At 36.4% G+C, this 27,868-nt stretch overlaps 1 long non-coding RNA gene and 1 pseudogene across 1 annotated transcript in view; both read right to left on the reverse strand.

Moving 5' to 3' along the window:
• Window positions 1-660: 660 nt before the first annotated feature.
• Window positions 661-27,868, reverse strand: part of LOC143268768 (uncharacterized) — a 230,164-nt gene continuing 202,956 nt past the window's right edge. The window contains exon 4 of the long non-coding RNA XR_013044893.1: window positions 661-761. This is a non-coding gene — a long non-coding RNA (uncharacterized LOC143268768). The remainder of the gene's footprint in view (window positions 762-27,868) is intronic.
• On the reverse strand, window positions 14,705-15,298 carry LOC102913410 (large ribosomal subunit protein uL1 pseudogene; annotated as a pseudogene).

The raw sequence follows: 27,868 nt of genomic DNA on the forward strand, positions 1-27,868 counted from the left end.
CCTTCATAAAATGATTTTGTAGTATCCTTGTCCAAGAGATTGAAACATAAAAGGACCTGGGTTTCTAATTATTTGTGTGCTAAGGAAGTTTCCAAGTGGTATGAAGGTACTGTATAATTCATTTATAGAATAAAGTGCCATGTGCCAAATTGTAGATGAAGGACACTTAACATATGTGTCCATGTTCTCAGTAGGAGTATGGACGAACTTATCCATGGGAAGATGTAGGAGGTTAAACTAGCAATTTGCATGAGTTTTAAAGCAAAAATGCCAAAAAAAAAATCAAACAAAAATATTTTCTGCAACTACAAAGGACACAGTAATTAGGCAATAGTCTATATCTAGCAAAATACACTTTATAGTTAACTTTTAATCTTTACATAGTAAATTTCTATTATTTCAAACAATCCTTATCATACAAATCTGACATGAGGACAGAGAGAGACATTATAAAGGACAATTAGAACTAAAAAAGATAAATTAACTTTCTGTCTTCTACTATTTAAAAACAGGGATATAAAAACAGTGTCTTCATTGATAATTAACCTCCATATCGCATCTTGGCAACCTGAAGCAGACAGAGTCTCCGTGACCTGTTCTTCTCAATCCCTGAAGTTTTATTGGGGAAGTTCTGTGGTTCTGGCACTCCAATATCCCAGAGTCTCTGCTGCGGCTGGAGCTTCATCTGCACAGCTCTCACAATGATATCTCATGGCCTCCTTCCAGGAACTCTGATCTTATCACACTCTGTGTATTGCTGTCTGAAACGATAGAGCAAGACTCCATGATCTCCACAAATTTTCATTTTCTATGCCTGAAAAACTAGCACCAAAAGGATATCTGTACCTAATTCTGCTGTTGACTGGAGGTGTAGCCTAGCCTCCTTGAACTGCATCAACTTATGTGTGCTAACTATTGGGAAACTCTTCCAGGACAGTTCTTTATTTTGAGGAATAGGGAACCCTTCATCCTATGCTTTCATCTTTCATGTGCATGATCTTCATAACATGAAACCTCAGGAAACCTTTACTGTTGTCTTAGTGCAACACAGGATGCTACCATTCAGTGATACTCTTCTAAATACTTCGAGTTGCTTTCTTAGCACCAGCCTGAGGCTTTCCCATTTTGAAATTTCCTCTGGAAAAAAAAAGTTCTATTACTTTTATTTACATTTAAACTTCACTCACGTTCTTAGAACACAACCAGAATAAAGCCAGATTCTTGGTCAACATATCACATGAATAGACCTTATTCCAGTCCCATAAAGTTGCTATTAATTCAGCCTTTACTGTATGTGTTTCTCTCAGTATTCCTGTCTTCCATGTTTCTTTCAGAAGAACCCATTAATCTCTGCTTCCAGAATGTCATGGTCTTTCTAGTCCAAAGTACTCTGCCTCTTGAGTGCTGGGATTAAAGGCATGTTCCACCACCACCACCACCACCACCACCACCACCACCACCACCACCACCACCACCACCACCACCACCACCACCAATATCATGCTTTTTTATGAATACCACTTTTCTTTTACTTGTATACACAGTGGTGAATCCTAGTGAGTATCTGGTGTTCTAGTTGCAACCTTTGTCTTAACCTCTAAAACATTCCTGCAATTCTGAACAAAGCTATGGCAATACAAATGAAAATGTCTAATATTGTTCTGTCCAGGTCATCAAAGGCACAGTAGACATCACACATAAGAGTTGTCATAAGATTTTGTATTATTTTTAGCATATGTTATTATGAAAAGTTTCTCTTTGATGGAATATTAGACTAACACACAAATTGTTCTTCAGCTCTCAAATAGTATCAGTGGTTAGCTGATAAGAAAGACAAATATTAGTTTGATTAAGATAAATGCTGGAGGTGATATATCATATACATCGAAATGAAATCAACAAGTTTTATACCATTGAACATTTAAATTCTCAATATTAATTAGCAGAGCAACTATTGATTTATTGACTATATTAGAGTTATCATTTCTATAACTGTAACACCCGATGTAACTTAAGGGATGGATATACCTACTCTACAAAGATAAGGTGACCATATGTCTCTACCAAGAAAGAATATTTTGGCTCTGGGTTTGAAAGCATTCAGCCTATAGTTCTTGGCTCCTTACACTTCAGTAGAACATCATGGCAACAGTAATGTGTGGCAGAAGAGCTTATTTACATAGTTGTAGACAGGAAGCAGAGAGCAAGAAAAAGGCAAAGAATGAACAAGGGACAAGACACACCCAAGGATTTATACCTACTTACCCACTCTCCCCACTTGAACACTACCTCCAAGAGCCTGGAGAACCTTCCCAACAATGTCACAGCAACCAATTTCAACACATGGATGTTTTGTGGGAAACACACACAAACCACAGGTTTTGTAGATACATTTCTGTGAGTGAGCATTAAACTTTAGTTTTTAGTTGATTCTATGGGCATAGTTGGAACCCAGAAACATGAGGTGTTAAAAATATCTGCCACATTCCCTTTTCTGATTATAATAGTTAAATGACCTAGAAATATATCTTGACTTTTTAAAATTTCATCATAATGCCACATATAACTTTGAAAGGCGTCTTTATTTCATTTCATGTGTAAGAGTGTCTTGCCTTTGTGGCTGTGTACACCAACTGTGTGTCTGGTGCTCATAGGAGCCAGAAGAGTGTGTGCTAGATCACTTGGTCTTAGAGTTGCAGCCTATGGGAGCTGGAAACTGAATCAGTTTCTCTGCCAGGGCAGTAAATGCTCTTAACTGCTGAGCATTTTCCAACCTATGCCATAATCATATTATACCACTATCACACAGGAAGTGTTTCTAGCTATTGTATTACCATGAAAAAGCCACTCTCAATGGCTTATTTCACAGTATGTATTCTGTATCATCATAAATTATAAAATAAGGCAATGCTTTTAACTGAGTTACTTGAATATCTAAAAATAGAGTAGTATTCCTTGTTGTGACTAGCAGTGATTAACAAAGTCATTATTGGTTAGAAAAACCTAAGAATTCTCAATAAATTAATTTAGTTAAGGGACATGTCTTTGCATCATGCGATTATAATGTTTAAACATTAATGAATACTATTATAAGAATAAAATAAAGGAAGAATTCAAAGTAGATCTGGCTTAATGAAGCATTTCCAATCTAGTCATAAATAATTAGAAAAATTACAGGAATTTAATAGCTTGGGTATCACATATACAGATGTGATTTTTAAGAAATACTAGACTTTTATATTTTAAGTATTTTCATTCGTAATTTGACACTTGAAAGATATAAAATTGATGATATTAGTCACACCAAAATTTAAAATAAACAGTAAGATATTTCTAAAGAATATATATCCTTCATGGTTGCCTTAATTATAAAATTTTCTATTTTAAATTTCAAGAAATGTTTTTAATTAATGTTATTTTTCTCTCTTTAGTCCACAAATTATACATTAATTTTCTTTAAAATAATATAACAGCAGCCTAGCATCAATAATTATGTATAGGCTTAAATACTTGGACAAATGGTCAAAATATGTGCATAATAGTGATAACCTCACGACTACAAGTTTTCATAGAAAATCAACATATCATCATTTAGAGATAGGGATTCTATGATAAAAACAAGAAAATCCCTTGTATTTTCAGATATGTTCCAATACATACAGAGATGAATGATCCCAACTCTCAAATCCCAAACCATCAACAAGCTTTAATCATCCAAGCATCTCTCACTAAAACTCTACCATAGTAACTATGCAATTAAGATTCTCATTAGCTAATAGTTCTTGAAATAAATTCAGGTTCATTATTCTTTTTCTTGGGGTTATATTGTGAGTGCCACTGCTGAGTCCTATGCCAAGCATCTCCTATATGTCTCTAGAAGCTACCCAAGTATTTCTCAAAATGTTCATTCAACTTTGCCTTCCCACTTGTGGTCTCTGAGTTTCAGTTGTTTGTCAACACTATGTTCTCTGCAACCCATTACTTTTATTGTGTAGTATTTTAATTTCATCAAATTACATTTTTTTTATTTTTCTCCTTCTTATAGCACAGGCTATTTAGAAATATTGTTACTTTCCAAACATATGAAGACTCTCAAAATACTGCTCTGTTATTGACTTGATTTGACACACTATTCCCTGAGAACATAGTTTGCTTCATAAATTTTTTAAATGAGTTAAGTGGAGTCAAGTGGGGTACAGCATGACTGAAAATTTACAATATATTTTGGAAGGCTGGAGAAATGGCTCAGAGGTTAAGAACACTGGCAGCTCTTCCAGAGGTCCTGAGTTCAATTCCTAGCAACCATATGGTAGATCACAACCATCTATAATGAGATCTGGCACCCTCTTCTGGCAGAACGTTGTATACATAATGCATAAATAAATTGCCAGGCAGTGGTGGTGCACGCCTTCTGTCCCAGCACTTGGGAGGCAGAGGCAGGCGGATCTCTGTGAGTTCGAGGCCAGCCTGGTCTACTGAGTGAGATCCAGGAAAAGTGCAAAGCTACACAGAGAAACCCTGTCTCCAAAAACTAAAACCAAACCAAACCAAACCAAACCAAAACAACAACAACAAAACTCAATAAATTTTGGAACTAGGATAATATATTATTACAGTAAACTGGAAACAAGTGACATATGCTGTATACTGATTAACTAAATGGATAATTCAATTTTGGTTGTCTGAAAACAATAAGTTTACCTATTAAAGTTTTAAAACTGTGAAAGATTTTAAGGAAAACTATTCTAAATATATGTAGTCATGTTAATAACAAACATACTTGACAAGCTAAAATCCAAAGAAGGCAATCAGTGTATAAATAATTCTGGAGTCTAACCAATTTAAAGAGAGAATACAGTTATGCAGAAAATTCTGAAGAAGAAGTGGAAGGAGGAGGAGGAGAAGGAGAAGAAAAGGAGGAGAAAAAAGGAGGAGGAGAAAGGGAAAGAAGAAGGAGGAGAAGGGAGATAAAGAGGAGAAGGAGAAGAAAAGGAACTTTTGCACACATCACGAATGTGTCTATTAAAATACAACCATGAGATGTTTTAAACCAAATCAAAGATGTTGCTATCAAAGGATCAAGATGACACCTTAAACATAGATACTTCTAAAGAGTTTGGGCATGGTCTGCCATCTTACTGTAGTGCTCAAATATGTAAAGTCAAGTATAGAAAGAGATGCAAATCTAGTAAAGAATCCAGTCACTGGTCTTTCAAGAATTGAAATTAAATACGTGGAAAACTAGTAACGTTTTTGAGCACACCATATTGGCAAACATGTGATGTGATGAGACCAACAGAGGCTGGGATTGCACAAAATGTAAAACAAACCTCTGCCCCTCTAATCATCTGTAGATAGAAATCGGAGGAGGTAGCTTTCCACCAGGAACAAGACCTCTTTCGGCAATGCTCTGTTCACAAGTATGAAGAGGGAGAAGAGAAAGGAAGGATTGCCAAAGAGCACACCCAAGAGTTTGGAAAATAGTAAAAGGACACGGGAAGTGACTAACAAAGTAAGAAACTAAGCTTTGCTGTAAACTATCACTGTAAGAAAAATCACTTAGTCTTAAGAGAAATCAGATGCATTAGAGCTAAAACAGTAAGATAGTCACATATAAATTGTTTGAAAATATGTCTTATGATACTATATATTGGGTTTTTGTTTGTTTGTTTTGGTTTTTCGAGACAGGGTTTCTCTGTGTAGCTTTGCGCCTTTCCTGGAACTGGCTTTGGAGACCAGGCTGGCCTTGAACTCACAGAGTTCCACCTGCCTCTGCCTCCCGAGTGCTGGGATTAAAGGCGTGCGCCACCACCGCCCGGCAATACTATATATTGTTAAGAATGTTGGGAAACAGCACTTCTATTCAATACTGCTTATAGTTTGAATTTTTACTTAGTATTTAGCAGAAATTTATATATTTTAAAATGTTCATAATCCATTCATGTGTACCTATAGAATGTCTCAAATGCATCCCATATTCAAGGTGCTCAAATTTGCTTTTTTATTCTATTTTCATAAACTAAATTTTGAAAATTCATGAGTGAAATAATGTGTTGAATAGACTAGATATAAACTGGTGTATTTGTAAAATACTATATAAAAAATTATGTAAACCAAAACTGTATTTCATTTTCAGGATTGTAGCCTAAACTCTAATAAAGAAAGTTAAAAGGGTTGGGGTTTATAATTATATTTTATAACAATTTATTTAATTTGAATACACAGAGAAAATTGACACAGGCATATTAGCATTTGATTATTTTCTGTGGCAAGTATTGATATATTTCCTATGTAATGCTCCACTCCTCTGTATGTTTAATATAGATTAGCTGAAATTATAACTGCAAATAAAATGAAGAGTAATACTGTGGCATGGTGAGAACTTTAAATCATTAGAAAGCAGGGGTTGTTTAATAGAATTTTACTGAATTTGCATAAAGAAGGTACTTTAACAGGAAAAATAAACTATATAAGGAAGATCTCTGAATATTTTATTTCTAAGTCTTTAATATATAGAAAACATAAGGGACTTAGAGCCAGCAGTCTTGATTACAGTCTTAGCACCATTTATTAAGAATAGGGTATGGAGGATTCCAACACACCTCTATGGAACTGTCAGTGTTCTTACCAACCAAAAGAGGAAACTATCCATACTTTGAGGAATGCTTCCAAACCTAACTAGTAGGTGAAATAAGGAAGCAATTATGCACTCTGTGGTGTGACATGTGTTTCCCATAGAAATACATGTATGGCTAAGGGAAATTAACAAATCAATTCAATTACACTGGTTTAAAATCTCTTAAGATTTGGTTAGGCTGACAATTATACAAGATCGTACTAGCTTGTGTCAAGCTGACATCAAAAACTAGCCAGCACAATTGAGCCTATGTCAACTTGACACACAAACACATCACTGTCAAACCCTAACCTCTCCTTTTTTACTTATCCACAAGATTTCATATTAATATCAATATGACAATGTGAAGCATTCCATAGTGTAAAGTCCATAGCCTTTAAAAATTCAAACACTTGATAAGTTCACTCTCTTTAAAATATCCACCTTGCACAGCCTTGATGCAGGGGCCGGGGCTTAGACCTGCCTTTACTGAATGTGCCAGGTTCTGCTGACTCCCCATGGGAGGCCTTACCTTGTTGGTTGAGGGAATGGGAGGTTGCGGGTGAGGACTGGAGGGGTGGTAAAAGGGAAGAGAGGGAGACCTGTGGTTGATGTGTAAAATGAATGGAAAATACTTTAAAAAAATAAAAATAAATAAAATATCCAACATATCTATAAAATTCCAAAAATCTCTGTAGAATTCCCAAGACTTTCTAATATTCTTGCAAAGTTCAAAGTATCTTCATTGTGGGCTCCTATTAAAATCAAGATGAATTACATACTTTCTTTTCTAAGAAGAAAGAATGGGGTATAGTCATGACCAAATCAAAGGAAAACTAAAATTCAAGTGCAAAATATTCAGTGTGTGAAGTATGAGGCACATTTATGATCCTCTGGATTCCATACAGTTTCATTTCCTGAGCTCTGCAGTTCACAGTTCACAGTACGTGGAGCTTGTCTAATGGTCTCATGCCAGCTTCACTCCCTATCTGCTGCTGTTCTTGACTATCATTCAGTACTACTGGCATCTGGAAATACTGCAGCTGGACTGCTTCTCCATTAATAGCCCCTCTTCAGGGGCTCCGACCCTGTTACATATGCCAAGCTTCAACTTCTCTCCACCATCTCATCATGTTTTCAAATCCATGCAACCTGGAAAACTTACAAGTGTGGCTGACAACACAAGGAAAAATGCTGGGCCTCTCTGGATGCAGCTTCTGTGTGCTTACTCTGAGGAAACACTTTCTAGAAGAGTTCACCTCAGCAATCTTGGTCTCTTCTCAATCATCACTGTTTTTGTTTGTTTGTTTGTTTTCAGCTCCAGCTGAACAGCATCCATTGTCCCAGCAAAGCAAAGGTTTCACTTTAGTGGTTCTGGTCTCTTGTTAATACTACTGACTCTTCAGAGCCAACTGGCCAGAGCTACATATTCTTAACTCAAAATATCATTTAAATGACTTTGATAGTCTTTGCTTCCCTCTGAAACTTGACAGGACAGGTCTCCACCATCAACATCTCTTTCAGCATCCTCTTCTCAAAGCTCCCACAGAACAGCTCAGTAATCTCTGATTACTCAATAGCTTTTCCAGTAAAAAAAAAAATTGCAAACACCTCGACAATTCTTCCCAAAACAACATGGTTGCATCTGTTATAGCAATATCCCACAATTGGTATCAACTTAGTAGCAACTTGAGAAGGAAAGGGTTTATTTCCACTGCCAATTCCCTACCACAGTCCATCAATCATCACGGGAAATCAGTGCATGGATTCAAGACAGCAATCTGTAGGCAGGAACTGGCACAGGTCATGGAGGATCACTGCTCACTGACTTGCTCCAGATTCTGTACATAGAAAAATTTGAAGTAAAACTCCATTTGGCTACTTGTTTTTTATTTTTAATGTCTAAGCATATTTTCTTTACTCTAGTATGTGGAAATAACACCAAACTTGTATGTATGTTGACAGGATTTGAAGTAACACATTTGAGAGATGTCATTAATTTTCTGTGTGATGATTTGGAGATATGCAACTTTCATTAACTAGCTCTTTTATTAAGTTATTTCATATTGCCAGATCAAAGTTCCTCATCTAAAAAAATAAAATATAGGGATATATTATCTATGTATGATAGCACAAATAATTTAATAAAAATTCAGTAAGTTTAATTTGTTTACTGAATGCCACATTAATGACTCAAATGAGTGAGGGGTAGATATTTAGAGGAGTATCTTTTGCAATAGTCTAGTGAAACTCTGTAAATAAATCAATGATTCTGTGAGAGCACATCTCAGACTTGAAGCTTTTAAAAACTAAATCAGCCATTGTTTCATTAATTCAGATGAAAATATTATTATTTATCAGTATTAAATTAATATCATATTGAGGGGAATCTGTCAAAATTAAAGTGAGCACACTGAAGTACTGTTAAAAAATTGTCAAGGACCTTTCTATTCATCAGTGTAGGAAAGCACTCAGCTGATTTAATCCTTTTGCATATCATTAAATTCACAGTAGGAAGTCTTACAATAAAGGAATTATTATCATCTTATAAAAACTCTTTCATTACAAAATATTATCTTTGAAAGCCAACTTTTGATGAAAGACTGAGTCCAACTTAATTATTATCATTTAATAGCATTGTTAATGGCAGTGTCATAAAACAGAAGATAGAGTAATAATGTGTGGGCTCTCTAAATGTTTTCTTTCACTGAGATTTTTTTTAATAAGGCTATGGTGTCTTAGTCACTGTTCTATTGCTATAAGAAACTCCATGACCAAGGCAACTCTCATAAAAGGATGTACTAAATTGTGTGCTTGCTTAAAATTTCAGAGGGTTGATACATTATTATCATGATGAAGAGCATGGCGATGGACTGGTGTGGTGCTCAAAAAATAGCAGAGAGCTTTATCCTGCCTAATCTGTAAGCAGAGATAGATAGATAGATAGATAGATAGATAGATAGATAGATAGATAGATAGATAGATAGAGAAGAGAGAGAGTCTGGGTCTAGGGTGGGTTTTTGAAACCTTCAAGTCCACCCCCAGTGAAGCACTTCCTCCAACAAGGACACACCCTCTAATCCTTCTAATCCTTTTAAACAGTTCTACCCGCTGGGTGACTAAGCACATGCAAACTTATGAGCCTATAGGGGCCATTGTCATTCAAACCACTATGCATGGCATATGATAATGTTGCTTCATGATTACTGGGCTTTTAAAATTATCCTGGTAGGTTCCTGATCTTTTATCTGTGGAGATACATGAAATGAGACAATAATAAGTTTGGGCTTACTGCAGTAGTAACAGAAACTTTCTGTGTACTGAATGAGTCTCATGCTTAGGCACTTGGCATACATTGTAGTTATCCCTATACTAATCGTGCAAAGATAATATTATCCTCTTACTATAGAGAAAATGAAGGCTTGGGTGTATTTTCTCTCTCTAACTGATTAATAAGTAGTTGCATACAATAGAAAACTAGTTTTTGCTTTGTGGTGATATTATTGAAATTTCATGTTGTTTCTATGCTCTCACACAATTTCAACAAGAAAACAACTTAAATGCAGATGCAGTTTTTCCAGAGGTTGTATGGGTTTGAGAAAGTAGAATGAGAAGAGGCTTATTATAAAAACTTATCCTTGGAATTCTGATCTGGTTTTTACTTAGTCTCTTCTTAACAGTTCATTTTGATGGGTATCTAAATGTACATGGGACATACTAAATAATGTTTCACATTTAGGAACAAGTCAATCCTAAAGAGATATTGAAGCAAAGGCATACTGAACCCCAAATAATATATTGAAATTTATCTTTAAATAACAAGCACAGGGCTATCTTTCCAAATCCTGGGAGGATAAAATGTTTCTTTGTCCTCGAATCATCCTCAACTCCTCACTCAGAACAGTGACAACTAGGGGATATTTGACAGTCGTCATACTCACATCTGTCACTCAGCTCCTGTCTGTTTTTTCCTCAGCCTCCCAAAGCTGAAGGAGGTATAACTTTGTTTTATCCACCATCTCTTGCATGCCCAACATTTCATTTATCCCCAACTAATTTATTATGTCTTCAATCTATTCAATGAGAGAGTTAAAACTTAGAAAATTATTTTTCTTTGAAAGTTGCCTTATTTTCAAGCCAATGAAGTCCATAGAAAAGTGATATTTTTTAATACAAACACTTTTCTTTCTTTTCATATTCCTTCTGCAAAATCCCCAATCCACTTCCATTTACCTAGGTCTCCACAAAGATATATCTCCACAAAGATACATTGGAATAAGACAAAAGTTACATATATGAATATATAAGATCATATGTTTCACATGAACACACACACACATACTCATTCTGAAAGTATCATCTTCGTTAATTAACACATAGCATTATCATGTTGACACAAAAGTACTTGATTTTCTCTCCCCTTACCAATATAAATGGGCATGTAAGTGTTGCTATCAAAATCAGTATTGTTATGACTTAATGAGTTCCATATGCATTTCATAACACTTATGTTTCATTATCTCATATCCAGTTACTAAAGTTTATTTATTTTCTACACATTTTTAGGTCCTTCTAAATAAGTAGATTTTTGAGAAATGGGAAAAGCATACAATGTATAGTGACTAACTCCAAGATGAATCAGTTCACTAAAGATGACTGATTTGAATAGTCTTTCAATTTGGACTTGTGCCATTTTACTGTTTTCTTTGTCATCTGCAAGGCTTAATGGGGACAAGGAAGGTATCTTTCAAAAACTTCATCCCTAAACATCTTTAATGCTAAACTTCTGTTAAGCACAATCTTGGATCGTGAAGCTCTGACATCAAAGCAGTGAGAACAGGTGTTCATGACTCCTCATAATTCTTTTGAAGATTCTGGTAAAGCACATCTGGTTGGTTTGATAGGCATTTATGCACACACATTTGTTAGATGAGAGAATGAGACAGGTGTGTGTCTGAAGCTCTGAGCACATTCGTGGTTAATGGGCTTAATTTTCTGCTATCCATAATACCACCCTTTCAGGAAAACTGATGAAAGGAACACACTCTTTCAGAGGGTCTAGTTTGAGGGAAAAATAATGTTTGTCTCCAAGATGGATTCACTGAGCTATTAAAATGTTCATCATTATGCAAAATGCTAATTTCGCTTCAGCATGCAAGTTGCTTTCTCATTTTGATTATGCTTACAGTTGCCATCTAGCCAAGGATTCTCAAACACTTTTACTCTTTGGTGTGTTACTTTGGAAGCCAAGAACAGTATTTTCTGTTTAGAGATGTTCATCCCTACTTGAGATAGAACATAGGAGTTAACTCTTAAAAGGCTTTGAAACAGTTGGTACTGGGATATTAGTCTGAGAAATCTAATTTTTTTTCTAAACTGATTGCTTCAAGACAATCGCAAATGCAAAATGTTAAAATTCAAAAGGATAAAGGATAACAAAGGTGAATTTCTACATTGATGCTTCCTATAAAGGAAAACAGCACAAAAACATTAGAAGGAATTTTACTCACAGGGAAAACTGAAACCAAGTCAAGCCCCTCTTCTGCCTAACCCCACACAACTGACTTTCACTTTGTGAGTTCTATACCTTGAACTGTGTCCGTCTACAAAAATGTGTGACTAATTCCCACTGCCACTGTATTGGGAAGAAAGAACATAATTAGGGCCAAGTGAATCATACCCTGAAGTCACAATGAGAGGGATCATTTTTCTCTGGGTATATACACAACAGAATAGTGCATAGAGTGAAATGAAAGTGGCCTGTTAGCCAGAAAGATCGACCTTATCAGAAACTAACTATGGTAGTTCACTGACTTTTCACTCCTAGCTTCCTGAATTACAAAACTGAAGATAAATCCGGGTTAAAGACATGAAAACTATTACATTTAGCTATGACAACTGAACAGATTTGCATTGTGAACAAGGTCATTTTGTTTTTTTGTAGCTTTGGAAAATATAATGGCATGCAGTCAGAAAGTAAATTGAAGCAAATTCTTTTAAAAATACATATTTTTTGTTTTCATTTATGTGTAAGTGTATGCATGTGTTTCTCTGTGTATGCAGCATGTGTGGGTAACCACAGAGGCCAGAGAAAGGCATCAGATCCCCTCCAGCAGCAGTTATAGACAGTTGTGAGTCACCCAACATGGATGCTGGGAACTGAACTGGGAACTGAAAAAGCAGTCAGCATCCTTTACCACTGAGCCATCTCTCCAGTCCTAGCAAGTCTTTAATGCATAGAAGTTTGTTTAATAAATGAAAAATATGCATGAAGTTATCTTCTGAGTAAAACCTGGTAGGCATGTCCAACCTGTGGCCTGCAGTCATGTGTATCTCAGGTAATATGAGTGAAGCTTAATGCAAAAATAACAAGCTTACTTAAAGCATGATTTTTTTCTTAGTATTTTTTAACTAAACAATGAGGTTTCTAAGGATGAACTTCATAGATGACAACATTTGTCCTACAATGTCAGGAGATCGGACATGCCTGAAAAGTTTCTAACTTATAGGTTATCTTATATCTTCAGCATAACATGCCTTTCAGCTTATTTGACTTAAAGACATTCCCTAAGCAGAAGCCTGTAGTAAAACCTGAGAGCTGTAGAGGTATTTCTGTGGGTTTCATCCAAGAGGGAGTAAGCCCAAGCACTCTTCCAAAGCCTCTACTTCAGAGATCCTCTGCTTTGTAACAGAGTGACTCTATAATGGCCATCGTTTCTTGGTTCCTACCTGCCTTCAGAAGTTTGGTTTTTTATTTTTTATTTTATATTTTTATTTTTTATTTTCCACCTCAAGAAATGAATGTAGATTGTCGACCTTCAATTTTAATAAGCATAAAATATTTTATTGCTCAATGTACTAAGTCATTCTGATAGCAGCAGGGGATTTGTTTTGAAAAAGATCTTATAAGGTACATGGAGGGCACTTGGGGACAAAGGTAGATAGATGCTCAGTAATTGAGTTTGAGTAGTATTACAAAAACCTCATCCACCAGCTGACTGCTTTTAATGTGAATGATTTCATGAGTTAACAACTGGTAAGATTTGAAAAATAGTTAAAGCCATCGAATTTTCATGAAGGAAAAATGTAGAAAGGAAATAAGGAAAGATGAGGTAATGAACTAAAGTCAAACAATATGTGGGGAACATGCAAGTTTCCAGCCATGTTCAGGAGAACAGAAAGGACAAGGAAACTGTACAACCAGGTCAGCATTCTTGGCTCTTCATGGAGCAGAATCCGGAAGTCACTGTGCAGAAATTCTGCTCAGTGACAAAAAAAATTGTTTTCCATCTGTTTTATAACATTCATTGGTTTATTCATCCGAAGATATTTGCTTATTGTTCATTATTTGCCTGGAATAAGTCCAGGTGATTGGGATATTGCAGTGATATCAAGAACATGTCTGTGAGACATTAATAAAAATGTATACACCTGATTGAAAGAGAGTCAGCACATTAGTGGATGAAATGTGAAAAAAAACATCATTTAAGCTGGCTTATCTGCCATCATAACAAAAACAAACAAAGAAAATATACAATGAAACAACATCTACATGTTTCTCTGGGTTCTATCTTTATCTTTGCCAGACTAATTTTTGAGTATTGCATTAGTATTTATTTAAGTCATTGAATTATGATTGTATTTCTTTTGTTCTAATGGTTCAATAGCTACCCAATGGACCACAATAAAATTCTGCACACATCATATTAGTTTACAATAAGCTGGCTGACTTGTCACCCTGCTTCTTATCAAATCTCTTTTTTCATTGCTTATCTTCACATAATTAGTTCCAATTTCTTCATCTTCATCTTGGGTCCTGACAAACTCATTCCTTTGCAGAGTTCTTAATATCTTCTGACTTAATCCAGGACCTTTGAAAGAGTTGTCTCTTATTTTTCAGAGCTCAAGCAGATGTTACTTCTACAAAGATATTTTAGAGGTTTAAAGAGACCTACAAATGTTGTATTATTATATGTGTTATCTATCTATCTATCTATCTATCTATCTATCTATCTATCTATCTATCTATCTATCTATCATCTAGCTATCTCTTTATCTATCTATCTGTCTTATTTGTAGCACTAAAGTTTACTGGGGCATCCTAGCCAAGGCACTGGGCTTATTGGTGGTGTTCTTGATGTACAAAGCCCAGATATTTTGCCAGATCTTCTTGAGCAAGAACACTAAGAAATCGACAGCCAGGTGGGTGTTGTAGATCAACTCATCACTAGTCATCCTCATGTGGCCGACAGCAACAGCCAGACACAGCACCTTCTTCATCTGGAACTTGATCATGGAGTTCACCTCACTGATTCTGGCCACCATGTTTTTACTGTGTGTCAACAGGGACAGGAACTTGCCAGCCTTCTTTAGGCCTAGGCTTAGGATACACCGGTTCTGCTTGATCAGAGACATGGAGGCCAAAATGGTATCAAACTTCTCGGCCAGCTTTTTGAACAACTTCTTGTTCTTATTAAACTTCTTCAGCACCTCAAAATCCATCCACAGCCTTGGCTTCATCACAGTGTTGCTGGTCCCCCAGGATGCACACCGAGAACATGGGACTAGGAGTAGAATTAAGCCTAGTGTTGCCCAAGAAGCGTTTGTCCTTCTGAGGGGCATAGTGTCCATCTTTAGGGTGGTCCTCAACTCCACCATTTCAAGAAACTGTGCTGCTTGCATTAGCCTGTGTGGGCAATTTCCTGTACCACCTCAGTTTTCCCCAAGAGACTTTGCTGCTTGTGGCTCTTCAAGCATGGAAAACCAGAAATGAGTGAGATATATTTAAAAACATCTTGGAAATAGCTCAATGAATTCCAATCTCTCTTACCCACTCAATAGTTACCTAGTGCATTTCTTCAAATAGAATTATCCATATGCAAATCTCAAAAACATGCTATATTTTAAACTAATATTTCCAAATAAATAATTTGACATCATCAGTTTATTTCAGACTCTAACTAACAGTTTATTTCAGACTCAGTATCCAGTATATTAATTAATTAAAAATCTACTAAGTACTAAGCTCCACTCACTAATTTTTATTTAGAATCTTAAAAGATTTCACATTCATCTTTTTCAATTTTATTCAATTAGCAAAATACAACCAAAAATGCATTCAATGAGTGAGTATATTAATATTTTTAAAATTTTATTTACCACATAAAGAAATTTATTTTACATTGATCTTAATATACCTATGAATATATTTTCTTATTCTTATACTCAAAACAAAACTTTGATATATTTTATGAGTTCCTTTGGTATGTTATGATATAATTTATCCTATTATAATTTCCATCTCATATAAAAATTACAGAAACATAATAAGTTGGTTTTGTGACCCACATGTAGGTCACAACCTACAATAGAAATATAATGACAAATGGAATCCAAACATTTAGAAATACATGTCTACTTGGAAATGTGTGTGTGTGTGTGTGTGTGTGTGTGTGTGTGTGTGTGTGTGTGTGTGTGTGTGTATAATATGTAATGTTTTTGGTGTCTGTGATGATTGCTAATTCAGTTATTACCTTAGGTTTGATTGCTTGGTAAGAAAATACAAAGGCAAGACTTCAGTATTGAGTTGACTATACTACTATAGTACCTATTTTTTCCAGAAGCTTGAATATATGCATATGTGCAACTATATATATGACATGATTATAAAGTACTCCTGAAAAAAAATTAAGATATGAAATTTGCCCAAATCTCTCTCTCTCTCTCTCTCTCTCTCCTCTCTCTCTTTTACACACACACACACACACACACACACACACACCAGACTCAGCTGAGTTAACTCTTAAAAGGGGGGAAATAACATATAATTGTTGAGGTAATTTAGAACTTCATGTCTCCACCCAGGGCAAGAGATAGAACTCGGATTCTATAATTGTAATCGAGAAGAAGTAGCTGTGTCTCAGTGGTTCTACACAAAGCCTATGGAAAATCTTCCTTTTCTAGTGTTACAGTCCAAAGTTAAACAAGGGGGCAGGGTCCATTCTCGATGTCCACCAAGGCTGTTAATTTTTACAGCATTTCCCCTCCAGAGTTGAAGTCCTTAAATCATTGAGCAACCGGACAAAGGAGCAGAGGCTCCAAATACTCTGGAATTTATGGCCTCTACCCAAACAACAGGGACAAGGGCATTCTGGCTCCTGGCCAAGGACATGAATTGAGGTCCATACCATTAAACTCTCTGACCAGTTTTAATCTCCTTCTCTCATCTGCTCCCTGAAGAGGTGACTCTATGTTGTCAGGAAATTTGGACAATGACTGATCTTGCTGCTAACTGCTGTGTAGTCATTGGATATGTCAGCTGGGAGACCTCTACAGAGAGCCTGTCAAAGGGATCTCAGAAGTGTATCAGTGGTTCCATTTGTACAACAGGTGAAGTAAGGGGAGGAAGTCTTTGATTGACACCTGGATAGAAAAAAAAAAAAGAAGAAAAGGAATAAAAAACAAATAGGATATTAAGGAAACTGGTGTGGTAAAAACAAGCAGACTTCCAGGCCTTGGAGCATAAAACTGGGGTCCCAGGTAGATGGAATTAAATTGTCACAGAACCATAGGAGTGTGAATTGACTGTAAATATAGGTTATATATGTAGTCAGCCTGGGAATTTTGCAAATATTTTGCAAGTACAGGAAAAACTTTTAAGGCTACTTTTTAATGGTTTTATAGGTAAACTGTGATTTATTTTAAATTATAGCATTCATGACATCAAAGCTTAATGTTTATGAGAGCCTTTTGTGTGTGTGTATGTATATATATATATATATATATACATATATATATATATAAAACCTTTTGTATATCACACATTTTATTTGTCTATTAAAAAGTCTGAAATTCTGTGGTTTCTAAATTTTTTCAAATTTAAATTTTTATGATAAAATCTTATTTTTCTATATTCTTAAACTTGTCAAATTGATAATAACAGTTTCTAGTCTACAAATGTTCAAGTCTTTAAAATATACAGCAGATTTACAAAAAATGATCCATCAAACCATGTAACCATTAAATTTATATATTACAATTAGGAAAGTTAACATATTATATGACAGTTATATTGTACATTCTCAAATGTGTACAACAGCCTTAATCAATTGTAAAATATTTCTTTCATTTTTTTTTCTGGGTTTTCTTGATTAAAATGAAATTAATTAGAAGCTACTAGAAAATGTCTGTGTAAATCAAGTCAATATGGAGTCCCTCTTGGCCCCTTTTTAAGTTTTGCTTTTTCATTATGGCAATATAATGCAGTTGATATAACAAGAAGTTTTTCAAAACTTGTGGGTACACATAACAACAATATAAAGTATGTGCCAGGTAGAACATGTTATAATCTCATTGCACAGTGTGCTACTTTATAAAGACTTCCTCATCCAGTTTCTCATCAGGAAAAGCAGTTTTCCAGCATTTCAGGTTAGAAGGACATGTCTCAATGATATGAAAGGGAACCACTTGGAAAACAATGAAAAGAAGACAAGTAAAAAAATAAGGTTAACCCAGATGAACCATTAAAGCAAATGGTTTACTTTACATCTTTACTTTATATTAAAGCAAATGATTTTTCACAGCATCACTTCTGGAGTAATGAGGTATAAAGCCTCTGAAGATTTACCTCCCTGAAAACAATGAGAATGCTGGAGAGAATGTTAAAACCAAATCAATTCTTTTTAGTAGAACAGTGATTTTTAATAATTTTTGCCCTCTCTCCTTTTGTTGCCATTATTTTTTTTTAAAACAAACTTAAATTTATTTATTTATTTATTTATTTATTTTACATCCCAACCCCAGTTTCCCCTCCCTCCTCTCCTCCCATTCCCTCCCCCCACCTCCCCTTTGCTCCTGCCAATCCACTCCTCCTCCATTTCTGTTCAGAAAGAGGCGGGCCTCCCATGAAACATGGTGTATCAAGTGGAAGTTAAACTAAGGGTCAAGAAAGAAACAAAGAAAGAAATTAAAGACTTCCTACAATTCAATGAAAATGAATGCACAACATAACCAAACTTATGGGACACAATGAAAGTGGTGCTAAGAGGAAAATTCATGGCTCTAATTGCCTGACTAAAGAATTTGGAGAAATCTCACACCAGCAACTTAACAGCACACCTGAAAGCTCTAGAACTGAAAGAAGCAAACACACCAAAGAGGAGTAGTTGGCAGGAAATAATCAAACTAAGGGCAGAAATCAATAAAATAGAAACAGAACAATGCAAAGAATCAATGAAACAAAGAGTTGGTTCTTTGAGAAAGTCAACAAGATAGAAAAACCCTTATCCAAACTAAAAGGCAGAGAGGGAATATCCAAATTAACAAAATCAGAAATGAAAAGGGGTACATAGCAAAGCATACTGAGGAAATTTAGAGAATCATTAGGTCATTGTTCAAAAACTTGTACTCCACTAAATTGGAAAATCGAAAACAATTGGGCAAATTTCTTGATAAATACCACATACCAAAATTAAATAAAGATCAGATAAACATTTTAAATAGACCTATACCTCCTAAGGAAACAGAAGCAGTCATTAAAAGTCTCCCAACCCAAACAAGACCAGGGCCAGATGATTTTAGCACAGAATTCTACCAGACTTGCAAAGAAGCAATAATACCAATATTCTTCAAATTAGTCCATAAAATAGAAACAGAAGAAACGTTGCCAAATTCTTTTTACGAGGCCATATTTTTTTCCAGGATTTTAGAAATAGCAAAGGCCTTCTGAGGAGTTGTTTTTGATGTTGTTGTGGTTTGTTTTTCTTTTTTTAAGTAAAGTCCGATTCTGGCAAAAACTGAATTTTGTAGAATTTTAACATGTTCAAGTGAATATTATTCTCCCCCTCCATGGTGACTTTAAATGAAGCAGCATCAGTATGCTGTTAGCTACTGACGAGCTAACAAACATCTGAGCAAATGAGTTTGAAGCTTCTGAGGAGGCTTGTTTGCATTGCTATGTTGAACTTCCATTCATACATTTCATTCAGACCACTCGTCTAGTAAGAGTTGCTACACTTGTCTTGCTCCAATTGTTAGATGAAAAGCTTAAATCTCCTTCCTGCTTGGTAATAACTTGGGTTTGTCCTGTGTATCCTGTTGTTTGAGTTAAAAATGTCCCTTGTAGGCTAATGTATTTGAATATTGGTCTCTAGATAGTGGCTATGTTTGGGAGGATATAGAACTTGGATAACAAAGAGGTGGTGAAGGGAGGGATCTCTTCAGGAGTTTATAGCCCCATCTACTTCCAGTCCATGCTGTCTGCCTTCTGGGTAGAGTTGAGATGTGGCCTCTCGGCTTCCTATGCTCATGCCCTCCTCATCCTTATGGACATCTAGCTCCCTGGAGCCATAAGCCAAAATAAACTCTTACTTAAGTTGCCTCTTGTTATGATATTTTATCAGAAAAACAAAATATAACTAATACATGGCCTTTAATATGTTTTAGTACATTCATTCTATATCTAGGAGGGTTCTTGGTTTTGCTTTTGTTTTTTAAGTTTTTATTCATGCAATGATATGGAAGTTTGTCAGTTGCTTGTTCTAGATCTATTGGAAAGATTGTAATTGTTGTCTTTTATTATATTAAAGCTATATATGCCATTTACTCATTTATTAATTTAAACCATCTTCAGCATTGCTTCTCATATTGATATTTCTACCAATAATCAGCTTTTTATATTTTGGTGTTTTCAGATAGGGTCCTAGAGCTCAAAAAAGAAGTAGACTCAAGAAACTATGTTCAATTGATATTGCAATTGATAACCACTTGCAAATAAAAAATAAGTTTTCTCCAAGGGAGAAACAAATCATTCTTAAGGGTAGGCTCTATGTCCAGCAGTAGATGGCCAGCACGAAATAAACTCAGAGTCATCTTTGGAGGTTCTTTGTCTTGTAATGTTGTGACAGGCATTTTTTAGCCTTACAAGTGCAAGTGCTCTGTGTATATATCATGGCTTCCAGTTTTGTGTTTTTATAGGATTCCTGTGTGTGCAAATATGTATTTCTCTGCATCTATATTTGTATTTCTTAAGCTTTTTCTTTTACTCCTTTTATTGTTTGTTTGTTTGTCTGTTTTGTCCTATTCTTATATGTTTGTTTCTGTTTTATCTTATTATTATTTTTTTTTAGATGCATGTTTGTTTTCTAGCAAGAGACAGAAAGGGATCTGGATGGGAAGGGAAGTGAGAAGGAGCTGGGAGGTGGGAGGAGCTGGGAGGTAGGGGGGAGTTGGGAAGGGTAGGAGCTGGGAGGTGAGGGGGAACTGAGAGTTGGGGAGGATCTGGGAGGTGAGTATGAACTGGGAGGTGGGGAGGAGTTGGGAGGTGGGGAGGAACTGGGAGATGGGCAGGAGCTGGAAGGGGGAGGAACTGGGCGGAAAAGGGACAGCAGAAACCGTATCAGAATATATTCTATGAAAAAAATTCATATTCTTCTTTACTATTATCTTTTTATTATTTAAAATAATTTTTAAATTTAAATACATTTTAATCATATTCATCCCCTCACCCAAGTCTATCCAGCTCCCTTCTTCCTCCCTATGGATCCAATTTTAAATGCTTACTCAAAAATCAAACCAAAAACTCAGTACAAGAAAAACAAGAGAACAAAACACAACAGTCTCCCCACAAATGACCAAAACAGTCAACCAACCGAACAAACAAAAACAAACTGTAACCAAATAAAAACACACATAAAGCTGTGGAGCCCATTATTTATTAGTCAATCACTGAACATGAGGCCTTCCCTGGAGTAGGTGATATTCTCAGTATCATTTCATTGAGAAAACTGATTTCCCCTCTCTCAGCAGGTGTAAATGACAGTTGAGTTGTTAACCTTTACCCTGGTGACTAGGTTTTCATTCATCCATCCATCCATCCATCCATCCATCCATCCATCCATCCATCCATTCATTCATTTATATATTCACTCACTGTTTTCTAACTTTCTTTTTATCATTTTTGTGTATTTTACACCATGCATCTTGATCTCAAATCATTTCCCCATTCCTTCATACCTGTCCTCTCCCCTTGCAACACCCCCCCTCTCAAAGTAAAATAAAACTTAAGATAAAAAAAAGAAAAGGAAAGGAAAAATCTTGTCATGAAAGCTTGCCATGGTGTGACACAGTGAGTCACACAGTAAACCCTTTTGTCCATACACTTTTACTTGCATACATTCATCACAAAGGGCTCTTGGTCTTGTTCAAGGTGTCTGGATTCTGCTACACTATCAATACTGTGTAGTGAGAATTTATCCCATCAATTAGCTTTGAGGTATAAGCCTTAGGGCATGTTTTCTGATCTGTATACATGATCACTTAAAACGGGGAGTTGGTGGTTGGGGCCCTCTTCTTCCTCTTCTTCTTGGGGTGGATTCACATGCCTGTATCCATCCACTCCCAAGCAGAATGGACCACAGCTTTTCATCTGGTTCTACATTCATGAGTATATTTTCCCCTTTATTACTTTAATAATCCTTGTTACCCCCTTAAACAGACTCACGAGGATTTCTCATAATAATACTAGGCCCTCACTAGGACTCTTGGATATCCTGTTGTTGCCCTGTGCATAGAGATCCTGAAGTTTTGGGTCTGCAGGACTGGCCCCTTCACATGCTTCTGTAGATCATAGATGGGGTGGATGTTCAGGTGGTCTAACAGATAACCCTGGTTCTGGGCCTGGGTCCTTGCAGGGTTAGTCAGCCAGCTAGCTCTCTGCCATCCTTACCTCCAGGGTAAACTCTCTAGCATTGCCCTGGCTAGTTCATCCCTTGTAGCAATGAGCAAGGGGTGAGGCCAGTTCTCCTGCTTTCATGCCCCTATGGTGGGCTCTCCCACACCTGGACCATCAGGGCCAACTCTGCTGTGTGGCCCATGTGAAGCACAGGGACCGGTCTCCTAAGTGCTGCTGCTGGTGAGGGGCAAAACCAGCTCTCCCATCTGCCATAGGTGGTAAGGGGAGGGAGGGCATCTCTACCCCAACCCTACCGCCATATGACAGATGAGGACCGTTTCTCCTGAGTGCTTCAGCCAGTGAGGGGCAGAACCAGCTCTTCCTAGTATTGCAGACAGTGAGGGGCAGGGCCAGCTCTGTACAACCCTGTCCTCTCTGCCTTCGGTAGTATCAGGATCCAAGGACATCAACAGAGACCATGGCTTCATCAGAGCCATGAACTCAGACATGGGCGCCGGCAGCACCCCATGCCCAGACAACACCATGGCTCTGAGTGCCACCCATCTCAGCCCACTCCTCACTTCTTTCTCCTCAGCTATGCCTCTGTCCACATACCACACCACATCACACATTTGTTCACCATAATAGTGCCTGTCTTCCTGGTGCTACAAGGTGCTAGGTGGGCCCATGTTTTCTTCTCAGAGTCCAGGACAGACTGTCCCAGGCCTGAGTGTGTGTCTCCTTGTCCTGCTCAGTCTGACATGGCAATAGGCAGGACCATGCTTCCTCATCACAATGAGATCAAGGTAGTGCCCAACAGCCTGGCACCAGAGGTTGGTGTGGAGGTATTGCTTGAGTCCTCTCAAGGGCAGGGGCTAGAAAGCCTGAGCTGCATTTCATTCACTTACTGTTTTAAAAAAAAAATTATAACAAAATAAAACATAATAGCCCAAGAGAAGGCACAAGAGTCAGAGACCCACTTGTTTACATCCTTAGGAATCCCATAAAAACACTGAACTGGAAAGCATAATATAAACACAGAGGAACTGGTATAGACCCATAAGGGCCCTGTGCATGCTACCATTGTCTCTAAATTCATATGAGCTTTGCTTATGTTGATTTTGAGGGCCTTGTTTTCTTGGTGTATTCCATCCCCTCTGTCTTTTACAGACTTTCTGCCTATTTTTCAGTGGGGTTCCCTGAGCCCTGAGTGGAAAGATTTGATGGAGACATCCCATTTAGGGCTGAATGTTCTAAGATCTCTTACTCTCTGCATAATGTCTGGCTGGGAGTATCTGTGTTTGTTTTCATCTGCTGCAAGAGGAAGCCTCTCTGATGATGGCTGAACAAGGCATTGATCTATGAGTATTGCAGTGTATCATGGAGAGACATCTTATCATTACAATTTTCTTTCTTTCATTTTTTTAACCACTGTTATTTGGTTTTGCCCTGGATCCTTAGGCTATCTAGTCTCATGTTCTTGATTACCCAAACAGTGTTGGACATGGGTTCCATCTTGTGGAGTGGGACTTAGATCAGTTATTGGTTGGTGTGGTTGTTTGAATGAAAATGACCCCCATAGGCTCACAGGGAGTTTTACTATTAGGAGGGATGGCCTTGTTGGAGTAGGAGGAAGTGTGTCACTAAGGGCTGGGCTTTAAGGTTTCAGATGCTCAAGCCAGGACAAGTAGATTATTCTCTTCCTGCTACCTGCCAATGAAAATATAGAAATCTTGGTTCCTTCTCCAGCACCATGTCTACATGCATGCTATCATTCTTCCCGCCATAATGACAATGGACTAAACCTCTGAACTGTAAGCCATCAGCAATTAAAAGTTTTCCTTTATAAGAGTTGCCAAAGTATGTCTTCATAGCAATAGAAACCCTGATACCAGGGACTGGTGTATTGTTTTGACAGGCTAGACCATGTTTTTGTTTGGAGGAATGTAGACTTTGGGACTTTTGATTAGAAAAGCAGCTGAATGCTTTAAGCAAAATTTCATGGGCCATAATAGTAGGACCCAAATAAACACACAGAGGCTTATATTGTTTTTAAACTATGGCCATGGCAAGCTTCTTCCTAGGTAGCTCTTATATCTTAAATTAACTCATTTATATTAATCTATAAGCAGCCATGTGGCCATGGCTTACCAGTCTGCTGGCATGTTGTTCCTTCAGTGGCAGCTGGTGTTTGCTCTGCCTCTTCTTTCTCTATGCTTATAAAACACCTAATTTAGCTGTTCATTAAGCATTATACTGTCTATTTTGTTTCTACTTCCTTCTGAGACCCCATATGCAGAATATCCAAACTATTCTCTTAAAGGCACATTCACAGGTTCTAGGATATAGAGTATGCACATCTTAGTGGGAAATATTAATCAGCTTACCACATCATAAAAAAAGACTAAATAATAAAATAATAATAATAAATAAGTAAAGTACTAATGCGTTTAAACATGAAGTAATGTACAGGCATGCTAGGTGAAAGAAGACATCAAAAATGACTGAATGCTGTATGTGTCATTTACATTAAATGCCATTAATAGGCAAATTTATAGAATCAGGGAGGAGATAAATGATAGCCAGGGACTCTGAGGAAATTGGCAGTAACTGTCAGCTGTTTATATATGGTAGAAAAGGTACCCTAAAGTTAGCTACTTTTGTAAAAGAATTCTGTGAATATAATAAAGCCACTAAACACTTTAAGAGGATGAATTTCATAATATGAGAAATACCCATTTTATCTCAAAAGACATGTTATGAAGTAAATGAATGTTTTAAATGTCATGTCAGCCTTCTTTTCCCTAGATTTTTGCAATATTTCTGGTTTTCTTGTAAATGTTATGAAACCATAATCAAGACTGAAGATCTCTGTCATCATGCAAAATTAAAAAACAAAAAAATAATAGAATAGATTATATACTTGGCAAAATTCCCTACTGTAGTCTCATACTATTACATATGTATACACACACATATATATATACATACATATATATATATGTATGTATATATATGTGTGTGTGTGTATAAATATACACACACCTATATATAAACATAAATATACACATATAAATGCTGTGGGATGTCTTTCTGTATGCTGTGAAAATATATTGCTCTGATTTATTGATAAATAAAACTGTTTGGCCTAAGGCAAAGCAGCTTAGAGGCAGGAGGAAAATCCAAACAGATGGACAGAAAGAGAAAGAAGAGGCAGAGCAAACACCAGCTGCCACTGAAGGAACAACATGCCAGCTGACTGGTAAGCCATGGCCACATGGCAGCTTATAGATTAATATAAATGGGTTAATTTAAGATATAAGAGCTACCTAGGAAGAAGCTTGCCATGGCCATAGTTTAAAAACAATATAAGCCTCTGTGTGTTTATTTGGGTCTAAGCAGCTGCAGGACTAGCAGGTGAGAGAGATTTGTCCTGACCGCGGGCCAGGCAGGACACAGGAAAACTTTCAGCTACATATAAATACACATATAGGCACACATATATGCACACATATATATTTAATGTTACTCAATATAGTAATATATATATTCAGTAGTAAACCTAGAAAATAAAATATAATTTCATATTCAACATAGAATATATGGAGATTTATAAAAATAAAGTATAAAATACAAATATATGTGATATATTTAATATAAATTATTGGTAAAATAATGGCAATCTTCAATGCCCAGAAGTATCACTCTGTAGGAATATGCATAGACTGTTGCCAGGCCAGTGACTGCATTTTACTAGAATCATAATGGTAAAAGTCACATATGAGATAAAGCGTCTTTCAGTTGAAGTTGTGACTCCTAAAGGATATGCTCTCAGTATATATTTCCCTATGCATAGGGATGTTTAACCAGCAAATTAAACAAGTTACAAAAAATATATCAACTAGAATATAGAAATAAATAAAACACAATGAAATAAAAAGATAAGAATGCTTGTAAAATAATAATTGGAGCTCTCTGAAAGATAATTCTGAAACTGTTTGAGAAAAATATATAGAAGAACCATGCTCAATTTTCACAGTTCTCCAGAACTGCTAAAAACACAATAACAAATTTGAGAATGAAAATTCAAAATGAAAGCTCTCAACATCTGTATGATAAAATTAGAAAACAGTATTGATAAAGGTACAAATTTTCAAAATAGACAGAATAAAAGGTTATTTCAAGGACTGATAGAGAGAAAAACAGATCTCCTGCTCACAGAAGTGACATCCACAAGACTCTGTAGTAATAAATCTGGGACTTCAGAATGGGTGAAATAAAACTGCATATTAAGAAAAATCATATCTGGAAATCAGCAAAATATAAGCACTTGATCAAATCCCTTAAATGTGTTATGGACACAGAGGTGCAAGTCTGATATTTGTAGAACAAAAATGACATTATTTTCTCTCTTCCTTTATTGTATCATTTGTTATATTTTTGACTTCTAATTTTGTTTTTCTTCAAATCTGAAGATTTTGAAAAATTTTATATTAACTTCTCTCATCTTCTTATATTCTTAACATTATTTTATGTTATTTTTTCCTCAGTTACGTTTGCTGTGGTCACATAGATTTATAACCGTATTTTCTTGCTAGCATACAATTTTACTGGGGTCTTGCAGTTTCAGTGGGTGCGTCAATGACCATAATGGTAGGCAGAATGGCTATAGCCAGGAATAGTGCTGTAACAGTAGCTGAGAGCTCACATTTTGATCTGCATGTGGGAGGCAGAGAGCTGACTTGGAATCTCAAAGTCCACTTCCAGTGACCCATACTTTCTTCGACAAGGCTAACTTCCTAATCCTTCCCAAACAGTTCCAATTGGTTACAAAGCACTTAAATACATGAGCTATGGGGGTCATTCTCACTCATAATATTCTTACTTGGGGCATTAGTTTTCCATCTCACAGATGATGTTTTTATGTTTTTTTTCCTTTTATTTTATTTTACAATACCATTCAATTCTACATAACAGCCACAGATTCCCTTGTTCTCCCCCTTCCTGCCCTCCTCCCCATTCCCCCAGCCCACTCCCCATTCCCACCTCCTCCAGGGCAAAGCCTCCCCCAAGGACTGAGATCAACCTGGCAGACTCAGTCAAGGCAGGTCCAGTCCCCTCCTCCCAGATTGAGCCAAACGTCCCTGCATAAGCCCCAGGTTTCAAACAGCTAATTCATACAATGAGCACAGGACCTGGTACCACTGCCTAGGTGCCTCCCAAACAGATCAAGCCAATCAACTGTCTCACCTATTCAGAAGGCCTGATCCAGCTGGGGGCTCCTCAGCCTTTGGTTTTAGTATTGAAGTATTTTCCACATTTTTATAATTGCTTTCTTACATGAATCCCTAAAGTTAGAGATCCTGAGACCAAGATTAACAGCTAAGATAACTAACATCATTTATTATTGTAGCTTTATCCCTTCTTGATTTTATCTCCTGAACATAGTAATTTCCTTTGTTAGCAGGATAATTAAACAACCACATTCACTTGAAATTTATTTCTTTTATCATTTAGGATCTATAGCATGAAAAAATAAGTTATCTATCTTTTTATTGTCATTGTTTGTTTTACTGTAGATC

This window comes from Peromyscus maniculatus, chromosome 15, assembly GCF_049852395.1.
Source record: "Peromyscus maniculatus bairdii isolate BWxNUB_F1_BW_parent chromosome 15, HU_Pman_BW_mat_3.1, whole genome shotgun sequence".
Lineage (NCBI taxonomy): Eukaryota > Metazoa > Chordata > Mammalia > Rodentia > Cricetidae > Peromyscus > Peromyscus maniculatus.